Source organism: Pelodiscus sinensis, chromosome 2, assembly GCF_049634645.1.
Source record: "Pelodiscus sinensis isolate JC-2024 chromosome 2, ASM4963464v1, whole genome shotgun sequence".
Classification (NCBI taxonomy): Eukaryota; Metazoa; Chordata; order Testudines; family Trionychidae; genus Pelodiscus; species Pelodiscus sinensis.
In genome coordinates this window covers 156,293,352-156,316,084 of record NC_134712.1, presented here as the reverse complement: position 1 = coordinate 156,316,084, position 22,733 = coordinate 156,293,352, and the positions used below count along the sequence as shown (strand labels likewise).

At 41.3% G+C, this 22,733-nt stretch overlaps 1 long non-coding RNA gene across 1 annotated transcript; it reads left to right on the top strand.

The window, feature by feature from the left end:
* Positions 1–5,856: 5,856 nt before the first annotated feature.
* Positions 5,857–14,949, top strand: LOC102449737 (uncharacterized). Its single transcript, XR_332915.2, has 3 exons — positions 5,857–6,030; positions 13,491–13,558; positions 14,396–14,949. It is a non-coding gene; the product is annotated as an uncharacterized LOC102449737 (long non-coding RNA).
* The last annotated feature ends 7,784 nt before the right edge of the window (positions 14,950–22,733 follow it).

The window sequence follows — 22,733 nt, the reverse complement described above, 5'->3', positions numbered from 1 at the left end:
ACAGTTTTCATGGTGGATAACAATATACTTGACATTTTGCTCATTAAATGTGAGCTCTGGTATGTGAGTAAATATGCCAGGCATCTGTGCTCTAAAATTACCAATATGAAAAGCAACAACTCAAGTGTTTCAGTCAATAAACGTACAGCACACAATCAACGTTCAGCAAATTTTCTGGATACTGTGAGCAAGGAAAGCTCTGATTATGATATTGAAGGGAAAGTTCCTATATTGCTAAACAGCTAGTTAAGATGTTCTAATACTGCCTCCACCCTCATCTATATTGTATAGGCTTGATCTAAAGGTTACTGAAGTCAGTGGAAAGAGTCTTATTGGCTTTATTTAAGAGAGGATCAAACCCAAGGAACCTAAGTTTTTAGTTGAAATACTCCTTGCATTGCTAATCGTAGCAAGATAAAGGTATGGAGAAAAGAAGGGGAAGTAACCCCAAGATAAGGGACAAAAAATGAGAAAAAGCCATTGGTGAGAAAATGGGATATGGACAGGATTGGACCTGTTGAAATACCAAAATGGCTGAGCAGTGGTGGTAATGAGTGAACAAGGGCAAAGAAAAGAGAATGGATGATGGAACATGAGGGGAAGTATATGACAAAGAAAGAAGAAGGGAAGGAAGAGTATAATTTGACAAAGAAAGAAAAGAGAGGGGAAATAAAACGACCTGTAAGTTGGAAGAAAAATCAGAAAGAAAAGACACCTGTAAGTGAATATTATTTTGTGCTCTAGATTTTCTAGAGACATTAGTTTGAGATGGCTGCATTACTCACCAGCAGTGCAATTGAAAAAGTAACTAGAGGAAAAAAAATGCCAAATAAGATGTTTTGATTCAGGATCTTATTCCAACATGACTGAATCCAAGCCCTTCCACATTATGGAGGCACAGGTAGCAGCTCTATATTTAAAGTCAGACTAACATACTTCTTGTTTTTAGTTAAATTAATTTATTTCAGTTCCATATATGGTACAATTGATATTCAGAGAACAATTAATTTTTAGTTATTATTTTCTTTTACAAAAAAGGTTCTGATAAAAGAGTGATATTTCATGGACAATTAAACTATTAATATTCAATTCAAAATACCAGTTCTGGTGTTCAGTTTGTCATGACCTTGTAGCGATACCTAAAAGGAAAGAGTCAAGAGCCCAAATGAAATGAAAACTGTGGTGCAATCCTAACTATGGTGCTGATAGTGCTTCGTTACACTAAAGGGCTTGACCCTATCCCCATCGAACCCAGTGATAAAAATCTCATTGATTTCAGTGAAAACAGGATTACGTAATGATGTGATCGGTGGAAGTCAGATTGGCACTTACTCAAGGAGCTTACATGGCAGAACTTCTTCCTGATCTTGCTCCCTGACCTTAATTACCTCTTTGTCAGAGAGGCTCAAACACATTTATGCCCAGCGTCCACCTGTTTCAAGTGTATTTTTACTCAGCACAGCTAAGCCATGCGTTCACTGCCTCTGCCTGCGTTATGATGCCCACACTACTATTCAAATCCATGCTATTTTGATGAGAGCTAGTGCAAGTGTGAGTACATGACTGGAGAATTATACCCCCAGCTCACAGTACAGAATCAGATCAATGCAATGAAGATGGTGAGTTTTTCAGACACTACAGAAATGGGGCCAAATACTAATACAATAAAACACAACATTATTAAAAAACCTGGTTCTTATAGAAATACCTTACACAGATGGACCTGGTCTGACTATAATAGCCAATTCTGTCGGCAGAATACCAGACAAATGGTATGATGAATGAATGGTCAGGATACCAGGTGAGTTAGCTGTATTGCTCTGCATCTTGATCTGTGCAAGCTCCTAGAACCTGTCATCTTGTCCAATCATCATATCAGAGGAGGAAATAGGATAAGGAGGTAGTGGCAAAAGTAAAGAAGTGCTGGGAAAGAAATGTACATACTAATGTAGTAAAATATTTAAATTGAGAACTGATTTGATACCTGAAACACTAAACCAAACAAACAATAATGAACTTAACTGGAGTTTATTCCACCACTTTCAGGAATTTTGGATCAGGTCCCACAAAAACTGGAGCACTTGCAGTCTTCATGATATCACGGCAAGTATTGTGCTAATTCAGAGCTATTCTGGAGATTAGTATGGGCTCAGATGCTCATTCCTTTTGCACCTAAAACTCTTCCGGATGTTATTGAGAGCTCTGGGTGTGCAAGAAATGCAGGGTTGGGTTCTATATTTCTAAAGAATCTACTTTATGCAACTGCTGCTTCATTGAGTAATGTCTTGCTACTCAAATAGCCCCAAGGAGCTCCAGATTTGATGGGTACCACATTAGGACTATTTGAGGGGTAAGAGACTATTCAGGATAAGTGAGGGTGGCAGAATCTATCTGCTTGAAAGTTTGGAAACATTGTTCTTTTTTCTGCTAATGTCCTTAACTAGCTTATTATGATATAGGACTGGTGTAAATACTCTCTCAGGCCATAAATACAATGTAAAGTGCAAAACCGTAAGCATGCATGTTCACTATTAATATATCCTTTTGGTAATTCAAGAGTATGGAGCACATAAGACATTTGCTCAGATAGATAACGATGAGATATTTCCAATTCTTCCTAAAAGCAGACTTGATATTATATCTACTATATATTTGAGAGAGTTTGCCAGCCCCAGGGAGCAGTCATTGGCCAGCCCCACCACCTGCCCTGAGTCCCCTAATCCCTGTCCTGACTTCTGTACCCCACACCCTGCTCTGTCTCCTGCACCTCCTACATCCCAATCCACATTCCTGAGCCCCCCACATCTCCCAACATCCTGCCCTAACTCCTGCACCCCTGCCCGGAGCCCCTCCTCACCAACCAACCCTAACTCCTTTGCCCCAGTCCCTGCCCTGAACCACTCATATTCCCAGCCCCCCAGCCCTGACTCCTCATTCCACACATCCTCAGCCCCCTTCCCTCAAGGGCCCAAGCAATGTCAGGTCAATCTTTTAGTATTTTGTAATTTAGAACAAGCTGTGAATAGTAAGATGCTATATCTGCTTTGTATTTGTTTAAAATAGAGACTTCCTAGATATTTTAAAAGAAATGCAAAGGTTTTGCTGTTACAAACTGGTTTTCAAGATTCCTAAAGAGAAAAGCTGTTTAAAAAATACAGTTAGCACTGGATTTTAATAAATTTATAGCATTAATCACCTCCCAATGATCTTGAGAATCACATCTGTAGACTTTCTGTTGTTGCTGATGGGGTATGTGACTGATTATCATAAAAAAGGATGGAAAGAGCAACTTCATTCTAACCCTACCAGCCAACCACCATTTAAAGAAGCTTAAGGCCCTGGACTCTGTATGGTCGTGACTTGGCTAAAGGATGCTGAGGGTTTTGTTCATCATGTTCTTGGCAGATATTTGACGCAGCAGAAGACAATTGGGAATTGTCATGGAAGGGATATGGTTGTGTTTATATCCAACATAAAGACTATATGTCCCCACAGTTAGATCTGATAGTACCTCCAGCTGTATGCAAGCCCTGAAATAAAGTTAAAATATGATCAGTGCCAGTGCAGATTGCTTTGTTACAATGCAAAGATCCAGCATTGGTTAATAGAGTTTCTCTTTGCTATGGTTTTGGAGGCACTGAGGCTAATTTTGCTTATTGAGTTTGACTCCCACTCCCACATAGGTAAAAAGATGTTTGAATTGGCTTAAGAATCCACGGTCACCCCATAGGGTTCTCTTGGGTGGCTGAAGGCTCAGTGCATACTGTGCATTTGGTATTTGGGTTGGGCGACAGATTGGAGGGTTAGATATAATTCCCGTGTCATGAACTGTTCATTGCTTCCTGTGGCTTGAGGTCAGGACCAGTCTCTTCTGTGTGGATATGAGAACCTTTGTCAGGGCCCTCCTTATGGAAATGGCTCTGAGAGGGCTATGCAAGAGAATATTTTTAACCACTCTATGCTGGTTCAGTAGAATTATACAAATATTTTATGTCCTTGACTACTAATAGTGCACAATGTTTCACAGAGCTTCCTTAGAAGCTTGACTAGACACAGTCTAGTACTCTTGGGCCTACACATGTATGAGGTGCTTGGTTTCATTAAGTGGATGTCTGACAGAGAGAGACAGAAAGACAACACAGAACCAGATGTGAAAGTACAACAGCATCACTTAAAGATATATTCACAGGAAATGGGGGCCTCTTGGTAACATACACAATACAATTAAGAGAAGATATAGAACCTGTGGTACATGCTACATGAAAAGTCTCTCTAGTCTTAGAAGGTAGAATGGCTGCAATTCATGTCAGCAAATGGTATCATTTGTAGAATAAAGGAGCCCACAGATGGGGTTCACTCCTTAGTAATTGTAGAGAGGAAAAGAAGAGAACTAAAGCTGTGTATGGTCCCTAAGGAGCTGAACAAACACTTCCACTTGCCAACAAGAAGTAAATTATTATCTGAGCTAGCGGAAGCCAAATTCTTCAGCAAATTAGATGAACTGGCAGTATTTTGGCAGATCCTCTTGGACACTGTGAGCTCCACGATCTGTATGATTTGGCAGCTACTACTGCTTCTTAAGACTGTCTTTTCAGACTACATTTAGCTCCAAAAGTATGTCACTGTACAATGAGCCAAATTCTAGAGGGGCTGTTAGGTGCGAGAGTGTACACTGATGACATAATTTGGGGCAGCACTGCCAGTGAACATCAGAGGTATCTGAGGAGAGTACTGGAAGTAGCTAGAGCTAGTGATCTTAAACTGAATAAGGCCAAATGTCAATTTCAATCAGCAAGAACATACGTGGGAGAGAGATGGACTGTGAAGGGAATCTTGCCGGATGAATCAAATATTCAGGCAATATAGAACACGCCGAGGCCTGAAGATAAAAAGGGCAGTCAAAGGATGCTAGGCGTGTTGAATTCTCTTATCACGGTCATACTTAACTATATAGTTCACACACTTCACCAAGGCATCTTCTCCACTAGGTCAGAGAACGGGCACTAATGCCAGGGCACGAGAGCTCCATGATTCAATGCAGAGTGTGACGTCAGCTCTGGTGGTGCACCTTTTTGACCTATTGACAGAGATAATGCTCCCCACAGATGCCTCAAAAAGAGGGCTGGGAGAAGTACTTTTACAACATCAAGGATTGGATGCTTTGCCACTCCTAAATGTATCTAAGGATATAACAGCTGCAGAGCAGGTGTACATGTAAATTGAAAAAGAGACCCAAGATTTGGTGTATGACATGCCAAGGCTTTATGTAGGGTTGTAGCTTCAAAGCAGAATCTGATCACAAACCACTAATTGCATTACACCAAAACGGGACTTGGAGATGTACCACCAAGGAAACAGCAACTATTTTCAAAAATACAAATAAAAAAAAAGGAGCTCCAACCTGGACATTAGTAATGGCAGACAGACTCTCAAGAATATATGCTCCTTCTGATAATACACAGCTTGATGGTCTGGCACAAGCAGTAAACATCCAAGTGAACATGATAAAAGCATCATCTGCTGCATCTTCTGGCACAGGAGATGAACTGGAAACAAACAGCTAAACATGAATGGTTGCAAGGAGTGATATGAACTATAAGAAATGGAGGGAGAAAAAAAATCAACCCTTTCACCTGCCTCCCCGCACTATAAAAATGAGCTTATAGGGATCTCAGCAGTCCTCTCAAAGAGGACATGGCTGGTGATTTCCATAGTAACAATGAGGAAAATATTGGAACAAATGCACTCAGGATACCTGGGAATGACCAAAAGAAAAGAAGAGCTGGATAAATTGTATGAGTACTGTCATGATTATGAGGGTTAGCCAGCAGCCTGGGAATTAAGGGGTTAACTACACCTAGCCAGGTGGAGTGACCAATAGGAATGTAGGTGGGACTTTTCAAACTGGGACAAAGGAATTTGGGTTTTTTTTTCTTTTCTCCCTTTTGTCTCGCTGAGTGAGCTCTCTGCAGCTACAGAGAGGGACAAGCATGTCTCTCTCTCTCTCCAAGACACCATTCTTCATTTTCTGTAAGTAGGGTAAAGTTTAGGCAGTTTCGTTAGGTTTTATTGTTTTAAGGATTGGGTATGGGATCTGAGATCTGGCACTGTTTAAAGGATGTTTTGGCTTTTCTTTGTAACTAAGTTCTAGGCCCATGGAGTTTCTCCATGAGTATATTTTGTTACCTCTCTATCTAGTCATTATGTTTGCAACAGGAATATTGTTGTAATAATAAAGGTTCTTTCTTTTCTTTTTATTAACCTGGCAGTGGTTAATTGTGTGCCTTGATTTTTATTTTAGGGGTAAGATTTCCCAAATGATCTTTCCCCTGATTTCTTTATCAACATTTGGGTGGTGGCAGCGGAAGTTTTATTCCCAAGATCTAGGTTTTTAAGATCTTGGGGGGAAGTTTATACCAAAGCCTGGTAGATAAGGCTTTGGGGTACACTTGCTGGCCCCCACTTCTGCATTTATCATGCCAGAGTGGGGAAGGAGCCATGACAAGTACCACAGTCAAAGAAATGGTGAACAGGGACAGAAGTGTTCCAGAAAGTGCAGAGATGCTTCACCTCTTCATGCAGACTTTCATTTCCTGGGACACATATCAGGCTGGATAGAAATAAAGAGGCCCAGGATAGGGGAGTCTCAGGTTGCAATGACACAGAATTTTGGTACCTCATTTCTGTATGTAGTTATGTTCATATTAGTTTATCTATACATCGATCTGCTTGTCAATGACACACTAACACCCATACCTACTTGGTTTGAGATCACATTGGGGCTTAGGTGGGAGATAGGGAAGTGAACACGTTCTTGAGACAGCAGTGTATATGCTCAGGCATACATGTAGGTACCCAGGGTTCTTTTATAGTGAAAATGTAGGTGCTGAGTGAGTTTAGGTGCCTACCTGGTTATGCGATAATTGGACAGGTTTTGTGGATCCCAGTAGCATATAATCAAGGAATTTAGGCATCTAAATCTCTTTCCACACCTGGGCTGATGTGTTTTAGTAAAGTCACAAGATATATTTCTATATTCCTGACTGACATCATGTGTGGCTTATTGCTCAACAGAATATATTAAAAGGCTCCGTAGCATGTGAAGCAATCTAATCTGTTTCCTTAGAGGTTTGAAGTCAGAATTCATTTTTATGATGTTTTCCTCTACATGAAAGGAAAATATTTCCAGTGCGTAGAGCTTGGGGATAATAGTACAAGATAAACTTTAGCAAACTAATCTTCAGTTTATTATTGTAATATGTTTGCCATTTGACTTGTTTTAGTTATTTTCAGTGTCCTTGAACAGAGTAGTGCTGCAAAGGGATCTCGCAAGGACCTCTTGCGAGGTCCTAAATTCCTTGATTATATGCTACTGGGATCCACAAAACCTGTCCATTATATGTGGCATGATTAGGCACTTTAGACAATTATGGGTTCTATACAATTGATGGAGATGTTATGCCATTCTCAAACATCCCCCTAAGTTTTTTTGTTGTTGTTGTTTATTGGAATAACTGAAGGGATCTACTTTCCATGGCCCAGAATTAAATTAGTACATGGATGAGCATCTACCTCTTAATTTTAGGCGCTGGAAGATGACAGACCTTTATAGTCAACTTCACTGAGAAAAGGGGATAAGGTGAGGAAAGCTAGAGGATGACAAGACTAAGAGAACCAGATCCTGGAAATCATGATACCATTGGAGACAGGAAAGACTTGGAGTTCCATATTTCCCTTTCTACGTGAGGAGAGCAGCTTGCAGCTCTTTTTGAACAGCATGCTCCTCCTTCCTTCTGAGGAAGTTCTACGATTGGTTCCCAGCACTGTGATGTGAGGAGGCATCTGGGCTCTTCTCATTGGGTTGGTGTGAAGTCAGAACCCAGAATCCACTGTTACTTAAGAAAGGTGTGTTAACCTATTGCCCTCCATCAGTTGAATACCTAGTAAGGGATGCTACTGTGTAGCTAGCATAGGAGGAGCATTGTGAAGCATGTTTCCTGCAGGATCGATGCTGTCCAGAGACTGGTGGGAGATGGTGGGGGTGGGAAAGAGCAGCAGAGCAGCAGCAAGGAGTACCCATGTGAATATTCCCCAGACTCTATATATGTGAGTTGAAACATGTTCCCTGGAAGAAGAATATTTAGGAAATTCCATAGATTTGCTCTCTACTACATGAATTTTACCCTGAAAGGCAAGAAAAGGGCCTTTAATTAGATTTGATTGTACCAAATCTCTCTCTTTGTCAATACAAAATTACTCCCCTGAAATCCTCTAATGACATGTAAAGAATATAGGCCCAATTGTTCTCCCACTGGATTCAAAAGGTGGCTTATCTTTGACTAAAGTGGGAGATAAGGCACTAAATGCAGAAAACAGTGGGCCCAATCCTTAGCTGGTATAAACCCACATAGCTCCATTGACTTCAGTCGAACGACACCAATTTAGGAGGATTTGGCCCTGTATTGCTTTTTTATATTTTTAAAGAATCTGACATTCAATAAAACAAGTCATGGTTGTGTTTGTCTATTGTGAAGGTCTCTTTTATTCAGTTCTCTTTTGCTTGCCATCACAGATCGCATTGTTAGTTACACTTTGCAAGAGAGAGGAAACCATTAAATTATAGTTTGGGAAAATAAAACTCTTAGCCTGAGGCAGTATGAGGCACGCAATTCTTCAATACTGCAACACAGCATGCACAAAGATGCATTTTAAGTGGATTCCAGGCCATATAAATACTTGTGATTCTCTCTCCTAAATTATGCCTGTGTCCAATGTCTTGGATTTCCATATAATTTGAACATAAAACTGTCACAGTGTAGATTTTAGGTTTAAATTATGTAGAGCTGATATTTTATTGCATAGAATGTGTTTCACATCTCAGTAGAAAACTGACAGCTGCATGAGAATGTTGCATAAATCCAAAGGGGCATAGAAAATGTAGGAAAAGAAGAGCAAATGCTCCAGGAAAACCAGCCACATTTTGTTCTCCAATTATTTTTCATCTTGAAAAAACTGCATATGTAAGTCAAAGGTGATCTCAGGCACTTTTGAAATGTGTGGAACATCAGCATGATATAATAATATTATCCAAGGTACAGATCTGGTTATGCTCCTCAAGAGAGGAGCAAGAGGGCAAAAAGTGCTTACTTATTTACTTTCATAAACCACTTATGAGGGGGGATATGATAGAGGTCTATAAAATCATGAGTGGTGTGGAGAGGGTGAATAAAGAAAAGTTCTTCATTAGTTCCCATAATAGAAGGACTAGAGGACATCAAATGAAATTAATGGGTAGCAGGCTTAAAACTAATAAAAGAAAGTTCTTATTCACACAGCGCGTAGTCAACCTGTGGAACTCCTTGCCACAGGAGGCTGTGAAGGCTAGAACTATAACAGAGTTTAAAGAGAAGTTAGATAAATTAATGGAGGTTGGGTCCATAGAGTGCAATTAGCCAGGGGGTAGGAATAGTGTCCCTGGCCTCTGTTTGTGGAAGGGTGCAGATGGATGGCATGAGACAAATCATTTGGTCATTGTCTTTGGTCCATCCCCTCCGGGGTACCTGGTGGTGGCCGCTGTCGACAGACAAGCTACTGGGCTAGATGGACCTTTGGTCTGACCCAGTCTCTCTGGACCAACTTGATTTTCATTCAAACCTGCTCCTGGGTTCACTTGTGGCCTTTGGTGGCCAGGCTGGCAGCTATCCTGCTCTAGACGGCCACTTTCCTGTGCCTAGTGCAGAGGTCGTGGACGTTGGAGGCCTCCCCCCAAACCTCGATGTGTTCCACGATCTCTGCACTAGACCAGGCAGGTGCCCTCCTCTTGCGGCCCCAGGCAGGCTCCTGTGAGCCGCCAGCCTGGTCCTGGGAAGAGGCGGAGGGCTGGGTGTCAGTGGGTGGCTGGCTCATGCTGTGCCAGGGGTCTGCTGGCTGGGTGCTGGCAGGCTTGCAACTGGCACAAGCACTGTAGCCAGACCGTGTCCCTTTAAGGGCTCCGGGGCCGGGAGGGGGGCAGAAGCAGGGGCGGATGAGAGTGCTGCGGGGCCCTGGGCAGCGCCATGGGGCTCCGGGCAGCACAATTTCGCCCCCCCCCTTTGACACGGCGCATGCACGGGGCTTCTGCAAGCGCGGGGCCTGGGGCAGCCGCCCCACTTGCCTTGCCCCAAATCCGCCACTGGGCAGAAGAGTTTCCCTGGTTTGGCCCAGAGTGGCCACCAGGGCAACCTGGGAAGGGCTAGCCTCCCACTAGTTCGAATTAAGTGGCTACACAGCCCTTAATTCGAATTACTTAATTCAAACTAGGCATTAGTCCTCGTAGAATGAGGTTTACCTAGTTCGAATTAAGCACTCCGCTAGTTCGATTTAAATTCGAACAAGTGGTTTGTATGTGTAGCCCCTATTAAAGTTAATTCATACTAATAGCTGTTAGTTTGAATTAACTTTGCAGTGTAGACATACCCACCTTAGGGTATGTCTACACAGCAAAGTTATTTCGAAATAACTTTACTAGCATCTACATAAGCCAACCGCTATTTCAAAATTAATTTGAAATCGCAGAGGGCTTATTTCGAAATTGGTAAACCTCATTCCATAAGGAATAATGCCAATTTCGGAATTGCTATTTCAAAATAAGTGCTGTATAGACGCTTATTTCGAAATAGTGGGCCTCCAGCCCTTCCTAGGGTGCCCTGCTGGCTGCCCTGGCCATAAGTTAATTTCTGACCTGATGCCCTGCCGAAATCAGTAGGGTAGACCTGGCCTATGTCTTCATGTGTGAAATTCATGTTCAGTAGATAGAAAAGCACCCAATCCAGATCTTCAGCTACTGTAAATCAGTACATCTGTCTTGATTTTCCTAGAGCAATATTAAAGTACACAAGCTGAGGATCTAGGCCCTTACATTTTGGAGGGCTTTTGGAAAGAATAATATACATCCAGTGTGCCAGAAGTTGTATCAGATATCAAGGGAAAACAAGTGTGTAAATAAAAACAAAATAAGCCACTTATCTTTCATTTTATACAGTGCATATACTTGTAACAAGTGCTTTTGTGGAACAAAAACCCTCACTAAAGAAACAGCTTTGGAAAGATTGCCTTAGATTCTTTTTAAAATAAAACAGGGTGCATTACCTCCCTCTCTCTCTGTTTTTTTGGTTAGAGTATATGTACTTTTTTTTTTCAAAGTGAACTAATAAACGTTGGGAAATGATGATAGTGGTGCTTAGATAGCTATAGAGGAAGGGGATAAAGGTATTAGTGCAGGAAGAGAATTGAAACACATCCAGAACTCCATTAGCAGAATAAGAAAGTGGTTTCAAAGAAGATGAGCTTCTATATTAAGAAAGCTTTACTTATTTCCTCTGAGATTCTGGCAGTTTCAAGAGGAGGGAGGGATTGGGGAAGAGGCAGCATGATGGATAATAATAGTGGACAGCACAGGGAACAAAGGTTTTGATTCTTCATTATATGGAGAAAGCTGTTGGAATTAGATCAGTGTTTTTCAAAGAGGTCCATGGACCCACTCTGAGAAAGCTGCTACCAGGTCACTCTGGTTTGTTTACTTACCGGCTCCGCAGACAGGGAGCCTTGCAGCTCCCATTGGCTCCGGGTCGCCTTTGAGAAACGCTGACTTATATGGGACTTGATCCTTTGTCACTGAATTGTGACTTTGACCAGGGTGAGCGGAGAAGCTCCACACTCCTGGAAGAGCTGGGGCCTCGGGCAGAATGGGCGGGGCTATGGCAGACAGTCCTCAGTGGTGCACCTCCTGGCTGGCCCTCAGAGCTCGCTAGAGCTCTGGACTCTGGTGCGTACTGCCCAGCGCCAATTCTAATGTGCCTGGGGCTCTGGCTGCCACCACTGGTGCAGTAGCACTGGTGGTGGCTGGGAGCCCTATGCCATTTAAAATCACTAAGCCCCAGAACAATTATCCCATTTGTTCCTTCTGTCTGTGGGCCTGCCTTTGACTTCAGAATTGGGACCCACAAGTTATGAAACATAACACAAGTCAAAGTGCAATCACAAACAGAGCTGTGAAGCAGGAGTGAAAATGTGGGAATCCTGTAATCAGGGGGACGGGAAAGGATATCAACCGAACAATAAAAATTCAGTGAGACCCCTTGGCACAGTAATTATGTAGCAGGAATAGATAGAAGTTAAAGGGACAGCACCAAACTAAAACTATAGATTTCTGTTGGTAAAATATATTGTCACAGAGAACATCTAAATTTACTTAGATGTTATTAAAAATGATTTATTTAAAATTATTATATTTCAGCTTGGTGTACTTTGAGTAGCTATTGAATAACTATTAGAGAGAGAATGTAAAAAATGCAAATGTCTACATAAAAGCAAGCAGCACAGGGAAGAAACAAGTGAATTAATACTGTAGTAAACCAGAGGGACTATGATTTGCTGGATAATCAACAAACAGTAACGTAATTAACACCTCTGCAACATGAGAATGAATACTTTACTGAGCCTGACTCTTCACTGTCCTATACCTTGAGTAGTCACTTACACGTGTGCAAACTGAGTGTTAAGGAAGTAGGCTCAGAGAGCGCCTAGTCAGTTTCAGGAGGATCCTGCCCCCCAGTTTGCACCAGTGGTAATGACTCTGTGAGGTGAAAAACAGTGAAAATCAGGCCTAATGTTTATGCGTGAGAAAAGGAAAGGAGAGAAAAGAGGAAAAGTGTGGATGGTGGTAGCTATGTGTATGTATATATGATGAAATGCCTATGAAGAAAAAGCATAACTGAGAGTAGATTGTAGGTGGGCTCTGATACCATCTGATCACTAGGGCCGTGTCCAGACTCAGGGTTTTTTTCGGGAAAAGTAGCCTTTTCCCGAAAAAACTTCCCCTGCGTCCAGACTCAAGCCGCGTTCTTTTGAAATTATTTCAAAAGAACGCGGCTTTTCTTTCGATGGCGGTAAACCTCGTTTCACGAGGAAGAACGCCTTCTTTCGAAAGTTCCTCTTTCGAAAGAAGGCATTCTACAATGTAAAGAGGCCGTCTTTGAAAGAGAGCATCCAGACTCGCTGGGTGCTCTCTTTCGAAAAAGCGGATTTCCTCTATCGAAAGATCCGCCTGCAGTCTAGACGCGATCTTTTGAAAGAGGCTCTTTCGAAAGATGCTTTCGAAAGAGCCTCTTTCGAAAGAAGCCTGCAGTCTAGACATAGCCTAGGAATGAGAGATCTTCAGAGTGTGTGGCTCCTTTCTTGGTGTAGGTCCTAGACACCAGATAAGTATCTGGTCCCACTGGGAGCTGTATTCTAAGACAATCCTGATGAGCATCAAAGGAGGAGACAGATGTGTGGGGAAATCTTTTCTTCAAAAGCCTGCTCCATTTGCATCCATCAGAAAAGCCTTTCCCATCCTTTTTTTCTGCCATCTTAACCCTGTCTGAAGCTGAATAGCCTTTGATTCAAGCATCATTCATAACCATCATTTTAGATGTTCAATAAAAATAACTGTCTCCTCACTCTTTCTTTAGAAAGAAGAAGTCACAGGCCTTTTGAACCGTGCAGCACAGAATAAGAAGCCCCCAAGTTCCAAGAAGAGGTAGTCACACTGTTTTTATAGTTGACTTGATTCATATCCAGTAGGAATCTATGTGCTGACAGAATGACTCAGCAGAAAAGAAAAACAGCCACAGAGAAACAGTCTTTTCTTTCAGGGATAACATGTATAACAAGAAATCAAATTAAACTAATATAAGAAAAAGAAACAAAAACTCCCTAGAAGGGAGATTTAATACAGGCCTGTGAGCATAGGTCTAGATATCCAGCCTTCATTCTATAAGCATTCTCTCTGCCAAACAGCAAATATATAGCTCTTTGGAGCACCTGGGAAAGAGGAAGAGGCGAGGTTAACCCATTATTCTCTGGAAACCAGGTGGTGGTGCCCTATTCCCACTTCAATCACATGATGTTAAATAAATGGGTTGTCAAAGAACCCATTGTTTTATTTAAAAAATTATAGCTTCCTTGTTTCTTTGTGCATTCTGGCCCTCTCCCATTAAAATGCATGAGAAAGCATATGATGGTTTGGCTCTTATATAGTTTACATAAACAAACCAAAAGGCTCCCCTTATGTCCAAGCAGTATAGTTTGAGCCAACTGCTGATATCATTTCACCCAGACTGATGGAAAGAGAGCAACACAAGATTCATTAGTTTGTTTGAGGAGCTTAACATGATATAATGCAGAAAGCTCAAGGAAAGTGAGCTCTGTCCTATCACATAATCAAGATGATGAACAACAGAAGCTGAATCACATTTATAATCAAGTAGAACCCTCCTACTGCCTAATTTATTTCAAACCCTCCATTTTGCAAGTCTGCATGTATATTTTGCACTGTCCTTTAGGAGAAGTAAAAATTGATTATCCTTTTTATTAGTTTTCCAAATAGCTATTAATACACTACTGACCAGATCCAGAGCAGCAGCATGTGAAGCAGAAGTGACTTTAAAGCCCATTCTCCCTCTTATACTAGTCCAGTCCATTGCTACATGTTGGAGGCAAAGGAGGAGCAAGGGGAGAGTTAAAATGGTGGTTGTTCTTTCTCACCTGTTAATGATGTTATGTTGGAGTGTTGTCTGTTAACCCCCTATCCCTTCCCTGAGTGAGTGCAGAAGCATGTCTGAGGTAAACAGCAGGAATAAACAACAATGCACACAGCCCCCAGCAGGGAGTGCATGTGGCCCCAAGAGGCTCAGAGGCTGCATGTGGCTGATCCTTAAAGGAGAGAGGGACAGTGGGTTGACCATCAAGTAGAGCCTCCCAGAACGTCCTCTGCTCAGATCGCCTGGCCAGCAGACCAGCTTAGGAGTCAACTTGGGAAGATCAAACAACATGAACTGCCTTCTGCTCGTCTTATCCTTCCTGGGACTGTAACTGTGGTTGAGTGTATGAGTGAGATTCCCCTCCCTTCCCAGTTTTAACTGAATAAACAAACCCTTTGCACTCCTATATGGTGATCCTCTCTCCTTGGTGTTTAAAGCAGTTGCAATCCACATCCCCTTGCAACACTACAAAGCTGCTTTAAACTGTGCTGCTGACTGTCCTCAGTCCCAAAAGAATTGCCTTGCATGGATTGCCAGGGCACAGGAACACCCTAATCATGTAAATAGTAAACAGGGAAGTATTATTTACTCCGGGTATGTCTACACTACCCCGCTAGTTCGAACTAGCGGGGTAATGTATGCATACCGAACGTACAAATGAAGCCCGGGATTTGAATTTCCCGGGCTTTATGTGCATAAGCCGGCCGGCGCCATTTTTAAATGCCGGCTTGTTCGAACCCCGTGCCGCGCGGCTACACGCGGCACACGCGGCACGGGCTACATAGTTCGAACTAGCAAGCCATTCCGAACTATCTGTACGCCTCGAGTCCAGTGGTACCTAAAAGACTAACAATTTTATTACAGCATATGCTTTTGTGAGTTGCAGTTGTGAGGCGCTTCCAAGTCTATTCAAAGGGAGAATGAAATACCCCAGTGACTTCCCTCTTGGGGAGCTATTCCAAGGGTACAAGAGACTCATGTCAGACTCAAGATGTCAAGGAAATTTAGGGAATGACTTCCCAAGCAATGGTCAGTACTTTCAGCTACTTTAACCCAACCTGCCATGAACTAGATGCACTATATCCACAATGCAGACATGCATCTGATGAAGGTGGGTCTTTGCCCACGAAAGCTTATGCGCCAATAATTCTGTTCGTCTATAAGGTGCCACAGGACTCCTCATCGCTTATATCCACAAAGTGAAAGTCTATTGCACTAGGTACCTGTAGAGAAAATATTAGGAAGACACACAGATGAATGGAATGACCATGCATGGCATAACACTGCTTATTTAAAAAAAGGATTTTGCTATTGGCTTCCAGGTCTACAATTAGCACAACAGCATTTATACTTGCTGTAGATATGCTGATCCTAATAAAATACTAACAAAAATGACTTGCAAAGTTAATGATCTCTAAATGCATTCCCAGTTGTTAATACTGAATGAGAGCATTCCGTATGTTGAGTATAGTACTCGACTCACACACACCATGCTATGTCAGTGAATTACCATGTGCAGGTGTATAACCCATTTATGTGAGTGAAAAATCAAGCCTGCAATATTTTACTTAAGAATTGCTCTTCTCTAAATGAGAAACTAACACAAACATTTTATCTATCAAACAGAGCATTTGTGAAATATTTACCATGTTTCAATAGGTGACCACACTCTTTTTCATAGGATTTGAAATAATTATACATCATTTTTAACTATGACTCATCCTTAGGTTGTCTCTCTCAGTAGATTGCACAGTTAATAATTAATGCCTTATTTAGCATCACTTATCACATTAGATATTATCCCATGTTCAGTCCATTGACTAGGAGCAAAATGTATTGCCACTACACAGCAAAAATCATACTGTAGTCAGAATGGTATCCATATGAGTCTATGATCATGAATTTCCTTGTCTTTTCAGAGTCTACAGTACATGGTGAGAAATAAAATAATTCAAACCCAAGACTTGACTTAAAATATAAAATGGGCTGAAATCAGAGATTTGTTCCTGTACATAGAAATTTGTTCATAACCCAGGATTTGGTTTAGATAGAAACAGCACAACACATCGGCTGTGTCTAGACTGGCAAGTTTTTCCGCAAAAGCACGTGCTTTTGCGGAAAAACTTGCCAGCTCTCTACACTGGCCGCTTGAATTTCTGCAAGAAGACTGACGATCTCATGTAAGAAATCAGTGCTTCTCGTGGAAATACTATGCTGCTCTCGTTCGGGCAAAAGTCCTTTTGCGCAAAAGCTTTTGCGCAAAAGGGCCAATGTAGACAGCTCAGATCTGTTTTGCACAAAAAAGCCCCGATCACGAAAATGGCGATCGGGGCTTTTTTGCGCAAAAGCGCGTCTAGATTGTCATGGATGCTTTTCCGCAAAAAGTGCTTTTGCGGAAAAGCGTCCATGCCAATCTAGACGCTCTTTTCCGCAAATGCTTTTAACGGAAAATCATGCCAGTCTAGACATAGCCATCTAGTATAGATGTATAGATTTTAGGGACAATGCTCATCTGGTCCATTGTCCCAGTCTTCAACCTAACAGAGAAAGATGTATAGCATGATCCAAATTCAGACTGGAAATAACAAAGAGAATAATTTGCTATGGAAATTTACCATTGAAAATAATTTACCAAGTGCTATAGAAGATTCTCCATCACTGGCAATTTTAAAATCAAGACTAGGTGGGGTTTTTTTTTCTAAAAAATCTACCCTGGGAATTTTGAGGACACTTTGGGTATGTCTATAGAGGAAGATTGAAGCTAGCACTGTCAATCTTCCAGGGTTCAAATTAGCACTATTAATGGCTCTCATTAGCAAATTTAAAACTATAAATGGTCTCATACTTCATATTTCTAACTTTACATACAAAAATGATGCATGCACCAAAATAGGTTATACAGATCCAGAAAATTGTGGCATTAATATTGAAAGGTGACATGAGGTATTTTGCTAAAGGATCTCCAGTTATGCATATTTATATTTATAAGCCATTTTCATAAAGCCTGGGGAGGGGGGGTACCATCACATGATACATTGTATCAAGTTCAAGTTGTGTTCAAGTTGTATCATTACTGTTTGCTTCAGCACATGCTATTGTGTTCAATTACAAATACTGAAGACTCCCAGAGCAACTAAGTTATGTTTTCAGATCTGTAACAGCTTTTTATTTGCTTAATGATGATGATTACTGTGCCTTCAAGCCCCAATTACAATCCAGCATTGCATTGTGCTAGGCACTGTACAAATAAATGAACAAACAAAATCCAGTATCTGTCCCAAACAGTTTAAAAGAAAATATAGCAGCTGGATACACACAGATTGATGGGGACTACAAAGAAATGAAGAGACACTCCTGGTTAGCACAATGGCCTGTGGTTTCAGCATTGCTTCAGCATTTCTGTTATTGCCTAGAAACTCCCTGTATTAAGTGTAGGGAAGACAAGGAGCATTACAGATACTGAGGTGATTTTATTTATCCCGATAAAATTAGAATATATTTTGGGAAATATTTTTCATCAATGAAACATGAAACCTAATATGAAAAAATTAAAATAAATACCTATTAAAATCACACTTTATATTGAGGATATGCTTTCAAATAGTTTGTATAGGGTTAATGGATGTTAAAAAACACATTACAGACGTGAACAGTGTTTGCTGTAGGTGGTTAGAAGCACTTCAGTAGAAGGTGTTATAAATCATGACTATAAGTAACATATTGACTTGGACTCTAAACAATTGATTAGCCATTAATTAAAAGACATCTATGAATCAAACATTAACCATTAAGAAACTATATATGCACCCTTCATATAAAATGTGACCCTTGTTAAAATGAACAAAATATTACATTACATTAATATCTTTTTTTAATGAAACCATGAATTTTAGCCTTTGGAATATTTACTTTTATACTTTTGTGCTGACTACAAGTTCTTTATATACTTGTTCAAACACCTGAACTCACTGAAATCCAAGGTAGAATTGCAAAGTTGTGTATGCATTTTTCCCTTCCCCTTTTGCCGCAATAGCATATCTAAGGAAGAGATGTGCTATATCTACATAATAAAAAAGAATACTAAATGGGATACAAACCTAGACTGTAGGGATAAGTCTATAGCTCATAGGTTTTCACATTGGATTTAGAAAAATGTACAGGGCTACTGCACTAATCGAGTTCCATTGGTCCTAGTCATTTCTATTATTCTCTACCACAAGCTAAACTTATTATAATTCTGATTTTTATAATTTTCAACAAAGCCAAAAATGCTACCATTTTATATCCCCCTCCTTCCACAATTAATTCTGATGCATCTCCCACTTAACTCTCCAAGGGTATGTCTACACTACCCCGCTAGTTCGAACTAGCGGGGTAATGTATGCATACCGCACTTGCTAATGAAGCCCGGGATTTGAATTTCCCGGGCTTCATTAGCATAAGCGGGGAGCCGCCATTTTTAAATCCCCGCTGCTTCGAACCCCGTGTAGCGCGGCTACATGGGGCTCGAACTAGGTAGTTCGGACTAGGGTCCTATTCCGAACTACCGTTACTCCTCGTGAAACGAGGTGTACCGGTAGTTCGGAATAGGCACCCTAGTCCGAACTACCTAGTTCGAGCCCCGTGTAGCCGCGCTACACGGGGTTCGAAGCAGCGGGGATTTAAAAATGGCGGCTCCCCGCTTATGCTAATGAAGCCCGGGAAATTCAAATCCCGGGCTTCATTAGCAAGTGCGGTATGCATACATTACCCTCCTAGTTCGAACTAGGAGGGTAGTGTAGACATACCCCAATTGGCTGCAGGGTGATTTGCTTACCAGGCTATCCTTCTGACCTCTGGACCCAGCTTCTTGCTGCTCTCCCATACTCTTCCAATGACACCTCTTTGAAATCATGGGTAAGAGGTTGGGGGCAGAACTGCAGCCTCCTATTGAGAAGAAGAAGATGATGATTTTTTTTTAACCTCTACCATCCCTCCACACACCCCCATACCCAGGGAGCAAGAAAAGAAGGGAGTTACAACAGGACCAGCAAAGAGGAGCTGCTGCCTAATTGGTCCTGAGCATGCTGCAGATGCACACCAGCCGTGTGCTCACAGGAGTGGGGACAGAGGAAAGAGAAGATGGTGGTTCCTGTCAGCTGGGTTGAGGGACCAAGTTGTCACTTGGGGTACGTCTAGACTACAGGCTTTTGTCAACAGAGGCTTTGTCGACAGATATTGTTGACAAAGCTACTGTTGACAAATAGCATCTAGACTACATCCAGTTCTGTCAACAAAGCAAGCCGCTTTGTCGACATGAGAGTGTATACACAAAGGACAATAACGCCTTCTGTTGACAGAACTCTGTCGACAAAAGGCATTATTCTTCATGGAATGAGGTTTACCGCCATCGACATGCCGAGTTCTGTCAACATTATGTCGACAGAACTCGGCGGTAGTGTAGACACAGGTATAGTTTTGTTGACAAAAGTCCACTTTCGTCGACAAAACCCTGTAGTCTAGACACACCCTTGGTGCACACATAGCACTTCTGATTGACTGCCTTTCCCCCTCTTTTGTGGGGAACATCAGCCAATTAGCTGGGGATTTCCCCACAGACTAGATGATCTCCCCACAAACCTGCACCAGAACCCCATTGTGCACCAGGACCCCATTAGGGTTATTTTTGTTTACTTATATTTTATTTATTTCAGAATTAAGGGGTGAGTAAAAAACAAGAGAGAAGGGAAGTACAAAATCACAAATCTAGAGAGAGTTCAGCTCTGACAATTAGAGTATGAAAACCTCCCTTGCCTACCTATAGACAGGTGCCATTGTAGGAAACCTCTTGGTGACCCAGGTGGGACTGCAGGCACCTTGCCTCAGTTTCCCTTCAAGTTCTAAAAGTAATTTACATGACCATACAGCCTTGAAAACAATATTCCTCCCTCTTGGGGACTAGTTTGTTATACATCACTCAGCCCCCCAAAAGTCCTCTTACTGCTCACCCTCAGGTTTGTGTTCTTGAGAGTATAGTATTTATTTTTCTGAATGGAATCCACATTCTTGTTCCAGAGACATGGGTTACATTGCAGTAGCTCAGCTTAGTTCATAGGGGCCAAAGAAGTCTGTCACAGCTGCTGGCTAGAGATCATGAAAAGCAGAAACATCCCTGTTTTCAAGGCCTGTCTCAGTTTCTGAACTGTGCAAGATGCAGTTTTTTCAAAATTATAAGACAGATACTGCTACCTTTTCATTTACAACTGGCATTAACGCTCTTTCTCCCACCCTCATTCACAAAAATCAATGTTTTCATTGTCATGCCTCAGAGATGGCAGAATTGAGCTGAGAATTTTTTATTTAATTTTATATCTTTGATTATTCTTCCAACTACTTTTCATCCGTCCTATTTACTTACACTTTTATATATCATAATCCAACAAAGTTGTCCATCAGGAGTATTCCTTAGTACCTGTTTCCCTCTAGTTTGTGCATCTCTTGTACCAAATTTTTACAAGTCTCTATATTTTGCAATATGTGGCGTGTCAAAATATCTGAGAGAACTGAGTATAGATCAGACAGAAGCGTGTAGGTGTGATTTTTGTCTGAGAAAATAGGGAGTAGTGGAGATGAGTAGCAGCTCTGATGAAAATTGTATCAGAATTAAGTCTTGGATTAAAATGTAAACATTAATTGTATTTTAAAATAATCCATAACCTTTCCAATGATAATCCAGACTTCAGCAAAAGAACTCAGTTCACATGACAAGCAGCGACATGCCAAAACAGTTGCAAGAGAAAAATGCGTGTTCCATGTACCATACATTTGGTATGTTAAGATGAATGCATTACCCTCCAGAAATGCCACCCATGCACACTAGTATTTAAAGTGTGGCAAACAAAAATTCTGTAATACACATGTGAAAATGAAAGCAAAAGCACAAACAGCAGCCCTTCACATGCCCACATGCACAGAGAGTGAGAGAGTGTATGCAGTAATTTTTGCTATAGGTAGTGTGATTTACAGCTTTGTAAGACCTTCTGACCCCTTTAAGGAAAAAAATTCACAATGTTCCAGATAAAAAGAAAAAAAAAACCCAACAACACATGATAGGGGAAATGATGGTTGAATCTCACAGCAAACCTGTGACAAGTTTCTCCGTATTTGTGATTGGTGTGCCAAAACCTAAGCCACAGTGCAGACCCATTCATGTGGTGAGGACGTATGTGTTTCAAACACATATACAGGATGGAGTATGTTTTTATATATGTTAAATATATACATACGTAAGTGTGTGTATAAGTTAGAATATATAAAATCAGCCATTTCATATTAGTTCATATAAAAGTTAACATATGCTACCCAAGTCTAACACACAAAACATGTAATTCTTATGTAGGTCAGACTTTGCTTCCTCTTGCTCATGCCGAGTAGTATCTCACTCAGAATGCTCCACTGAAATCAGTGGGCTACACACAAACATGACAGGCTACCTGGACCTTGGGCCTGGAAATTCAGGAGCGTTCTGCCCTGGGGCAGATAGACATGGAATAGGCGGAGCCTTAGCTCCACCTTTCTACAAGTCAGATGGTACAGTTAACTCAGATAGGATTAGCATAATTTGCTGCTGGCCTAGGTCAACAGCAAATTACTTCCTAACTAGCCAGGCAGAAGCAGTAAGGAATTGGGACTCAGGTGTTCTCTGGTTGGTTCTGCAGTAGTGCAACTTATGCAAGCTTTAATCCTCAGGGCTGTGCCTAAACACACAATCTAAGCTATATAAAACTATGGGGCCCATTTCTACCACCCACTAATTCTGTAATGCTGTCTTGCGTAAGTGAGATACTACTCAAAAGTAACAGAGTCAATGTGGTCCATACCATTATGTTTCACACAGGAGCACCCTGAAGTACAAAGGTATTAGATACAACATTTGAGTTGCGGTCCATCACTAATGGTTATAGAAGAGGAGAGGACTATCAAAGAGGTAAGGCAGAGTCCTTTGGCTGAATTACAACAACACACTTTTCAGAGTCTGAAGCAGATATTTGGCAGCAGGGTATGCTCCTGACTCCTTCATGGCACTCCCTGTTTTAACACAGAGCCATCATGATATTTCTTGCTAAAACAAAGAAAAATTAAATGGGAAAACTTAGTTTGAAAGGGAAGTCATTGTTTACTTCATTTCTACAG